This window comes from Belonocnema kinseyi, chromosome 3 (assembly GCF_010883055.1).
Source record: "Belonocnema kinseyi isolate 2016_QV_RU_SX_M_011 chromosome 3, B_treatae_v1, whole genome shotgun sequence".
Lineage (NCBI taxonomy): Eukaryota > Metazoa > Arthropoda > Insecta > Hymenoptera > Cynipidae > Belonocnema > Belonocnema kinseyi.
The window spans coordinates 69,378,272-69,387,144 of record NC_046659.1 but is presented as its reverse complement, the minus strand read 5'-3'; the positions used below and the strand labels follow the sequence as shown (position 1 = coordinate 69,387,144).

At 32.5% G+C, this 8,873-nt stretch overlaps 1 protein-coding gene across 1 annotated transcript in view; it reads left to right on the top strand.

Moving 5' to 3' along the window:
- Positions 1 to 759: 759 nt before the first annotated feature.
- LOC117170094 overlaps positions 760 to 8,873 on the top strand; it is a 454,275-nt gene continuing 446,161 nt past the window's right edge. Inside the window, exon 1 of the mRNA XM_033356617.1 lies at positions 760 to 1,362. The gene's annotated coding sequence lies outside the window, so the exon portion shown is untranslated. The remainder of the gene's footprint in view (positions 1,363 to 8,873) is intronic.

Here is an 8,873-nt window from a genome sequence, read left to right as displayed (position 1 = left end):
CGAATTTTTTTTTAAGTTAAACTCTTGTTAAAAATTTGCCCTTTTCAATTCAACTGTTTTAGTTTTAAAATGAAAATGTTCCCTTAGTTGAAACATCAACTATTAAACTTTTTGTTGATAATTCCTCTTTTTTGTTTGAAAATTTAACTAATTGTTTGAAATTACGAAAGATGGTCGTAATTTATTTAAGATAGTGGAGGTGGTAAAAACTTGCAGACCTTAACAAAGAAGGATTTGTGGATCGAAATTGCAGAAAAGAACGTTACTTAATTTACACACGGCCCCTTCTAAGAATTAAAAAAGTGCCTTCTTTCAAAAAGTGTTTCAAATTAACCCCAGAAACGAAATAAACCAATTTTAAATTTTTTATTCTACGACTTCTACTTAGACCAATAGGCTAGTTTATCTCAACGGTGTAATTTCAATTCGACCAATCAGATTATTTTGCAAAAAGTGTTCGGTGAAAGGCTGCCTAACAAAAAAAATATATCAACGAACACGAAAGAAAGGAGAAAAACGAGAAAGAACGCGATTTACAGAAAACACTTTTCAAGAATACTCTTAGTCTTATGGATATATTCCTTATTAAATTATAGAAAAAGAAATAACAAATAGGATAACTAATGACTTATTTATCTTTGTAGCTCTCAGGTTGGTACTGCGGGGTGCGAAAGGCGCATGTGCCACTACTGCTCCCGCCCTACCTACTCCGAATCCCTCGTTGACTACCTACAAGAGTACAAGACCAGAGACGGGAGTATGCTCTGACCGACCAGAGTCGAATGTATGATTTCACGGTCAGACCGCGTTCCATTACGTTTCTAGCGGTGTATATATTCATCCTCGATCGCGGCGACGCCATTGTTATATCGAGCTCGAGTCCTCGAAGAAGACGTTCATAAAAAACTGCCTCCTGGCGCCAAAAGTTCGTCCCCTAGGACAAATCCGCAGTTTCCCCTAGTTTTCTTGTTATTTCAAGAAAAAAGTTTCGCTGAAACTAGAGCCCGGCAAAAGACAAACTGGTTGTCCCGCCGACAAACGGTTTTGACAGGTGTCGCCAACCGCCCTTTGAAAAACTGACTTTGACAGTTCGCGCGCCTAAAGTACATTTCATGCAATTTCATCTTAGAATTTAAGAATAAAGGGTGATTACACTGTTCCAAGTGACAGTGTGTTTGTTGACTATTGACTATTTTTCGCCGGTCGGTGTTTGTTTTCATTCAAAACAACTACTTGTCGCACTATTATCTGTTCGTGAGATCAAAAAGTGTATTTTTCGTGTAGTGCCAGTGTATTATGTGATTGTGTTTTCGTCGAAGGATCCTTTTCAACAAGTTTAGCAACTGTATACAACATTCGAAGGTTCGTAAAACACAATTTCCTTGATTTCACTTTGTAAACAAACCCGGCGTTTTTACGCGAGAATTGTATCCTTTGGATTTTTTATTTTTATTTGATTTTCCTTTGTATTTGGTTGCCTGAGAAGAGGAGAATTTTCCATGGGAGTTTTATTTTGGTAAAGGTGAACTGAATTTAAATTGATGGTTGCGGAGTAAACAGAGTTAGGTAAATCCGGTTCGAGAGGTGACAGGTGTCTTGGGATGTTTGTTTTAGCGAAGGCCTATCGCTGTTGTGTATTTTTCTGATTTGAGGTTAGATTTCGCATTAGACGCCATAAATCTTTGCATAACTCGGATTAGATAAAACCAAAAGTCAAATTTTCTATTGCTAAATTTAAAAAGCCGGGTTTTTAAAATTGGTACATCCCTCAATATTTTAATATAGAAAACGAAAATGAATTAAAAGAATTATGTAACTTTGTGTCAAAAGCAAGACGCGCCTAAAAAATTTCAAGTTTTTGAGAATGTTCCATTATTAAAACGAAAATTCTTTTCTAGACTAAATTCGTATTATCGTGTTATCGTATTATCTCACCTTTGTATTTTATTCCCAATTGAGAGTTTTTCATGATATTTAGCCTTAGAATCTTCATTTTTTAAGGATTTTAAAAGCCGAGATATTGTTATTGCCGTAATTAGAAAATGTACGTAGTTGTAATTTTGAACAATTTGTTACAGAAGAAATTGGCTTTTAAAATGAACTATAATCATGTGCCTATTTATAATTATTGTAAGCTGTTCAGTGTTCAATATTTGCATAATTTTTTATTATATTATTACTTTTGTAAACATAGTATACGTTTTTAGCTACAGGAATAATTTCCGAAAGGTTAAATATATAAATAACGTTTGAATTACATCTGGACCAGAAGTTCAAAGTTTATAAATTATCATCCGCTGATCTCCAAATGTTTAAACTATTATTAGCTCTAGAAGATACTTAAGGAAACTTTCTTTAAAAATCGATCAAAGCTTGTTTGGTGATAGTAATTTCAGAATCTGAGAATAAGCCGTCGAAATTACTGTAATTTTTTTATGGCGAATAATTTTATTTCTGTCTAAAAAGAACATTTCCAGTCACTTTAAGGACGTATTAGTCATCTCAAGTTCAAAAATGAGCATTGTTAAAAATGATTTATAAAATCAAGGGGAATATTCCCACTGTTAATTGTAACTAATTTTAGAAGAGAACTGAAATCAAGCTTTAGGAAAAAGAAGTATTTCATATTTAAATTGTTTTTTTTTTAAACTATCGTTATTTACAATTTTATGTTTTTGGTTTCTCTTCAGGTAAAAGTTACATTTCACATTTACTCCTATTTTTGTATGGATCACTTTATTTACAAATCTCTTTGGTAATTATTTATTTTTAAAAATTGATTTAAGGATTGTAAAATTGTTTATTCTATAAATGATATTTGTCTTACATAAAAATGTACCAAAGACTTTTATGCAGAATCTTTCAATGAATAAAATTAGCAATACAACATGAGCACTCAAAATGACATTTTTATTGAATTAAAGAAACCTTTTTTTTAATATAATCTTTTCATTTAATCAAAAATCAAAGAAACTTTTCTTAGTACGAAAGGTAATGAAATTCTGCCTCTAGTAAATCAAAGTTGAAGGCACAATGTGAATTTTATAAAAATGTATTACAAGAAAATTTCGACGTTTTCGACAAATTGGAATAACCCTTGAAATAATAAACAGTTTCTAAACTTCTTGAGCTCATTTCGAAGTTAAGTCACCATCGTATTTTGCCTAATTATTATAATATCTATCTTTTTCTGCCGAGATTCTACCCTAGGATCAAATTTGGTGCAAAAAACGCGCAAATTTCCGAATAATCTATTTTCACCACATAAACAACTGTTAATTATTTTGAAAGTTATTCCAATTTTTCGAATACATCAAAATTGGAAGTTTTTTGCAATATTTTGTCAAAAAATTGACAATTGTCCGTTAACTTGGGCTTAATCGAAGAAAATTGATTATACCTTTCGCGATATTAGGAGGAAAAATTATCATTTCAGCATTATAAAGATTAAGATACTTTATGAACAATAGCCCGAAATATTTGTCTTACTATTGGAGGATTTATCGAACTTCACATTAACGGATCTGACCGGTTTATTAATACAATAATAATATTAATAATACTGATACATAATGTAACTACTTCAATAACTCTTGAACCCGTTCATGCAGAAATTTATGACCAGGCTCCAAGAGTCGTCAATTCATCGTATATGCAATATCTGCAAACAAATTTTGAATTAAATACAAATAGTGGTTCAAAATTACATTCGCAAACATATTTGGAATTAAACCCAAGAGAGATGAAAAATTGATAACTAAATTGCACAAACACAGACTTTATAAATCAATAACACACTTGTATAATCAGTGAAATTTCACTGAGAAATTGTGTGATACTTCTAGCGATTTGAATCAGTGAACATTTATTGAAAATTCTGTAGTTTTTCATTGATTTATGAGTAGAGAAATTTACTGAATTTTCAGTAAGCGGAACTGAAATTTGAGTTTCATTTTCTATTGGGAAACCAGTGAAATATATCACTGAAATTTCAAAGAATTATCACTGATTCTCAGTGAAATTTTACGGATTTGAAATTAGAGAGGATTCCAAATTTTTCCCTTGCAGATTATGAAATTGTTGAATATTCTTTTTTCATTTATCGACGTTTATTCTAAGTAACAGTAAATAATTATTACTATTTTTGTGTAATCTTTTTTATAAAATTTCCAGTACCTAATAATTTAATATTATTATTAATTTATCATAATATAAAATGAGAAGATATTTTAAAACGCTTAAGCGAAAATAGTAATTTTTCATATATTTTTGAATATTTTTATCTATTCTACATCTATTCTCAAAAGATTTGTGAAATTTGTTGTTTCATAATATAGTGGTATGCCCGGTCACGCGATCTTTAGCAACGTATAAAATTAATATCCGTTACAAATACAATACTTGATATCTTAGTTTTAAATTGTCATACTCTCTTGGATTACTTTTAACTAAAAACAAATATTTGAGGCGGGTTGGAAATTTGGTTGTTTTCAGAAATCTCATTCCCTAAACTAGTCTAATTTTTGACGATCAGCCTTAAAATCTGTAAAAATATATTGCTTAAAGTATATAAGAAGTGAATTTCTTTGGAAAATGATGACAATTTTTTTTCAAAATGTCATTCAAATTGGAAAATAAGATCATTTTCCAATGATAGCTAAACAAACCCAGAAATAGTTTCACGATAAGACGCAACTGCAAAAATTGACGTAGAGGTTTTCAGTCGTTTATTCGAATTATTAATGTAAACTTGGATACGCTTGGAACTTTATATTTTTCAAAATAGAACAAACCTAACGGTACAGGGACAGGTACGTCAGGAATATCAGAATCTGCAACTGGTTTTTCGAAGTTAATAAAGCTTGGCGAAATTATAGCGTTATATAAGAGACATTTCGTTTCCAAAGGATTAAAAATTTTTTTCATTGTGGGAGTTACGTCGTTTTGAATTTCGGCATTACATTGTTTTAATTATCAATATTTCTAAAGCCGTAAAACAAATTTCAATCAAACTTTTAAGGTATTGTAGAAAAAAAAGATTTAATATTATGATACAAAAAATTTTCTTTATATTTTCACCACAAAATTTTTTTACCTAATTTTTTATCCATACTGAAACTTTTTTCTAGTGAAGATATATAAATTCCTTATAATTTTACCTTTCATTAAAAAAGGTTATAGTGAATCTTTTCGCGCACGAGATATCGTCATTTTAATAACTTAGTGGAACCGTGCGTGGTCACCGAGCTGCTTTTTCATGTCGCGGCTCTCGCAACACTGGGAGGAAAGCGAGTACGGTTTCAATAAAATGACAATATCTCGTGGTCTATATATCTAGAAGGGGCACTATCAATTTTTTTAATGAAAGCTGAAATTATAAGGGAATTTTATATCCTACAAAAAAAGGTACGTTATGGACGAAAAATTGTATTAAAAATTTTTTGGACTTTTTTTTGTTTGAAATTAAAAAATATATATCTGTATTATAACATTAAAGTATGTACCTTTTTGTATAACACATTAAAATTCTTTTGAAGATTTTAGAAATATTAATATTTAAAAAAATGTTATGCCGTGAAATTCAACGTGGTGTAACACCCGTAATTTGAAATTTTTTAACATTTCTTTGAGTATGAAATATCTGCTATATAACACTATAAGTTGATAATATCGCCAATATCTTTCTGACATAGACTATTCTCACATTAAACTGGCTTGATTTCCTTAAATTATTTTATTTTAATAAATAAAAATTACTCCTTTATTTCGAGAAATCCAATGTTCCAAGCGTGTCGAAAAACACCTCTAAAAATGAGCCCTACTTTGTATATAGCAAATAGTACCTATACTAATGGGGATTAAAATGGGAAGCCATAAAAGGACAAAATGCAAAAATGATAAAATATTTTATCGCCCATGAAATTCCTTTAATAGATGCAACGTTTGACGGGTATGCGTAAAAGGAACGAGGTGCGAGGGCAATCCCCCGTGACATTGAATCGGGGCATGCTAATCGCGATCTTGAAACAAAGCTTCAAGCGTTGAGAGTTCGTAGGGTCGATTTCGAAAGTTCCGAGTGCGGTTGTTTGCGGCCTATCGAGTTTTGCGCTTCCGACTGGAGCTTTTCATCATAGCATCGATTTGCCATTCATATAAGTACGTCATTATAACACGGACGCACTCTCTGCTCACAGACAAACGCGGATTTCCCCCCCAGTAATCCCAGCTCCTCTTGGATGCGCTCCGAATTTTAACGCGTTTTATTATTAACGTATTGTGTGCCACACAGTGCAAGGAAAGCCTTTTCCAATCGGATTTCTCTCATACTCTCCGTTTTAAATTTATTCCTATAAATTCTACTGTCATGTTGATATCCATTAAAATTAGAAAGGAGAGATTTTGATAAGAAGTTAAAAGTTTCAAAGAATTAGGGCTTATCCTTTCGGCAGTATTGTACCCGAAAAGTGCGCTTGTAAATATTAAAAATGGACTGTTTTCTATCTCATTTTGGTTGTCAAATTAATAAGAATGTTAATAAATGCTTATCGCAAAATAAACACATTAAAATAAACAGGTAAGTCCCTGAAGGAAGGTTTTAACTGAAGTAATTTAATATTGTTCAAAACATTAGGTTTTTCTTGTTTGTATTGACGTAACAATATTATTATTATTATTATAGTATCACATTAAATGAAAGTTGAACAGTTGCAGATTTTTTGTATGCAGTATTCCTCCATCAAAAGAAATATTTTTTCAATAGAATTTAGACTTTACATACGAGTTTATCATTGTCAAAAGTAACAAAGATGAAAAGCATAATTCCAGTCGAAACGTGATAGGATTGTGTTCAAATAATATCGCGCGATGTGTCGTTTTTTAGAGTGGAATTGAAGAATCGGGAACATCCGTATCAGTGAATCGTCTGAAAAGCGTTGAAAAGCTGCTATCATTGTTTGGGAACCGAAACGAAATTCCCGCAGAGGCACGTTTACCCCCGGGAAAACGGAATTTAGCGTCACCAATGTAAATGTAAAACGAAGAGCAAAATCAGTGATGCGCTTACGGGCTGTATCGCTTCGAAATCTGTGAAACTCTAAATACCTGTTTTTCCATCGAGAACTGAAATCATTTTATCCATACCAGTTATTTTTTTATCAATCTCTACGTTTCATAAAGTTTTGCAATTTAATTGCAATTCAAATCTACGAGAAACATTTCGTTGTACAATATCAAGGAAGTTCTGATAAATTATTCCAACTGAAATTCAGGTTTAAATAACTAGAAATTTTGATAGTTGAAATTTCATCTGTTTCTCTCAAGGCAAATTGAACTTGTTTGAAAACATTTAGTCGCAGAGGACGATGTGTAAGGGCGGAGATGCGGCGGTTTGAAAAAGAATAATTGGGCACGGGCAGGTGACTTGTATCCGTAGCAAATTATCCGCAAATCAGGGTTATTGTGGTCAGACAAAATTGCTTTTGTATTTTTTGTAGTGAATTCTTTGTCCGCTTGCATGGGCATTGTGCGAATAAAGGACGTTGCATTTAAGATTCGTATCTTTAGCGAGAAACGTATAATACACGGAGATTCGTATCATTCGGTGGAATCAAGGTTAGTCGTCTGCTCGAATCTGCCAGGCCTTTCAGCGAGAGTAACCTTTGGATGCTTTTTTTACCGACTATCTTGTCCGTGATCAAATTTTGGAATAACATTGTGACTCCGGATTTCTTTCTAGACTACTTGGGAATGGGAAACATCCTCTCTTACAAATTGCATTGTTCCCAGATGTATGCTTCGCTTAATGCTATAATTACCTCATTCAATATTAACGCTGACTGCATCTTATCTCTTATCAGACGCATGTTATACGAAAGTATGCATTGTGTATAAAGTGGTTTTTGTGCAGGGGGTTGCAAAAAATCAGATAGCCACAACTACATCGATAGTTACCAATTGTTTCCCATAGATTTAACAGGATTCTAGTGTAAGAGTAACTTTCAAGAACACATTAGTACTCGGAAATGGATCCTTGTTTTGAGTAATTTGGAGTTTAAAACTTGTTAAGCGTTGACAGGAATTGTCAGTCGATTGAGATTGGAAAATAAATAGGAAAGTTGTCACTTGCGATTTGTTAATTCGAGTTCAGGATTTGTTTTAACTCTACCAGTGAACTCGAAATAGTATCTTCGTGGACATCTGCTCCGATTCGAGTTGAAGTAAACCCCAAGAAGACCATGAAATCGATTCCGCCTTTATCACGAAACCTGTCATCCCGATTTTACTCACTTCGGAAATTGATTAACGTGTAAAACTGCAACTGTCTATGAGCAATGCGATAAGATAAGTAGGTGGTAAGGTCTCATTACATGCATCGTTTAGCACAGTTACGATGACAGGGGAATTGAATATCGACTTACGTTTCCATTCCACATAATCTAAATTGTTCATTTTCGACTTGACACAAGTAAATGTCTCAGAAAATCGCCATCTGTTTATTTAAACATTCGATAATCCAAGACTTGAAGCGAGTGTCTGCTATAAACTCACGAGTGAATTGGAACATAGTTTTATAATGAACCCAATTTGTCAGGAGTATTTCAGGTTCAGCCCTTACTGAAAAGAATGTTACGCTCGAGAGTCCACGCATACTTAGCTGACAAAAGAAACCGAACAATTGATTTATGACGGCTCAGAAATATGCTCCTCGATTCATAAGCATGACTCCACTGAAGCCTCTTGTCATTTTATCTGAACCGGTTTAAATCAAGTCCGATATAATCTACTAGGTGTCAATGTAATCACAGTACTAAGTACTATATTATGTTCTAATTCTAATATACGCATATAACTATTTGTAACAAATAAAGCTCGCT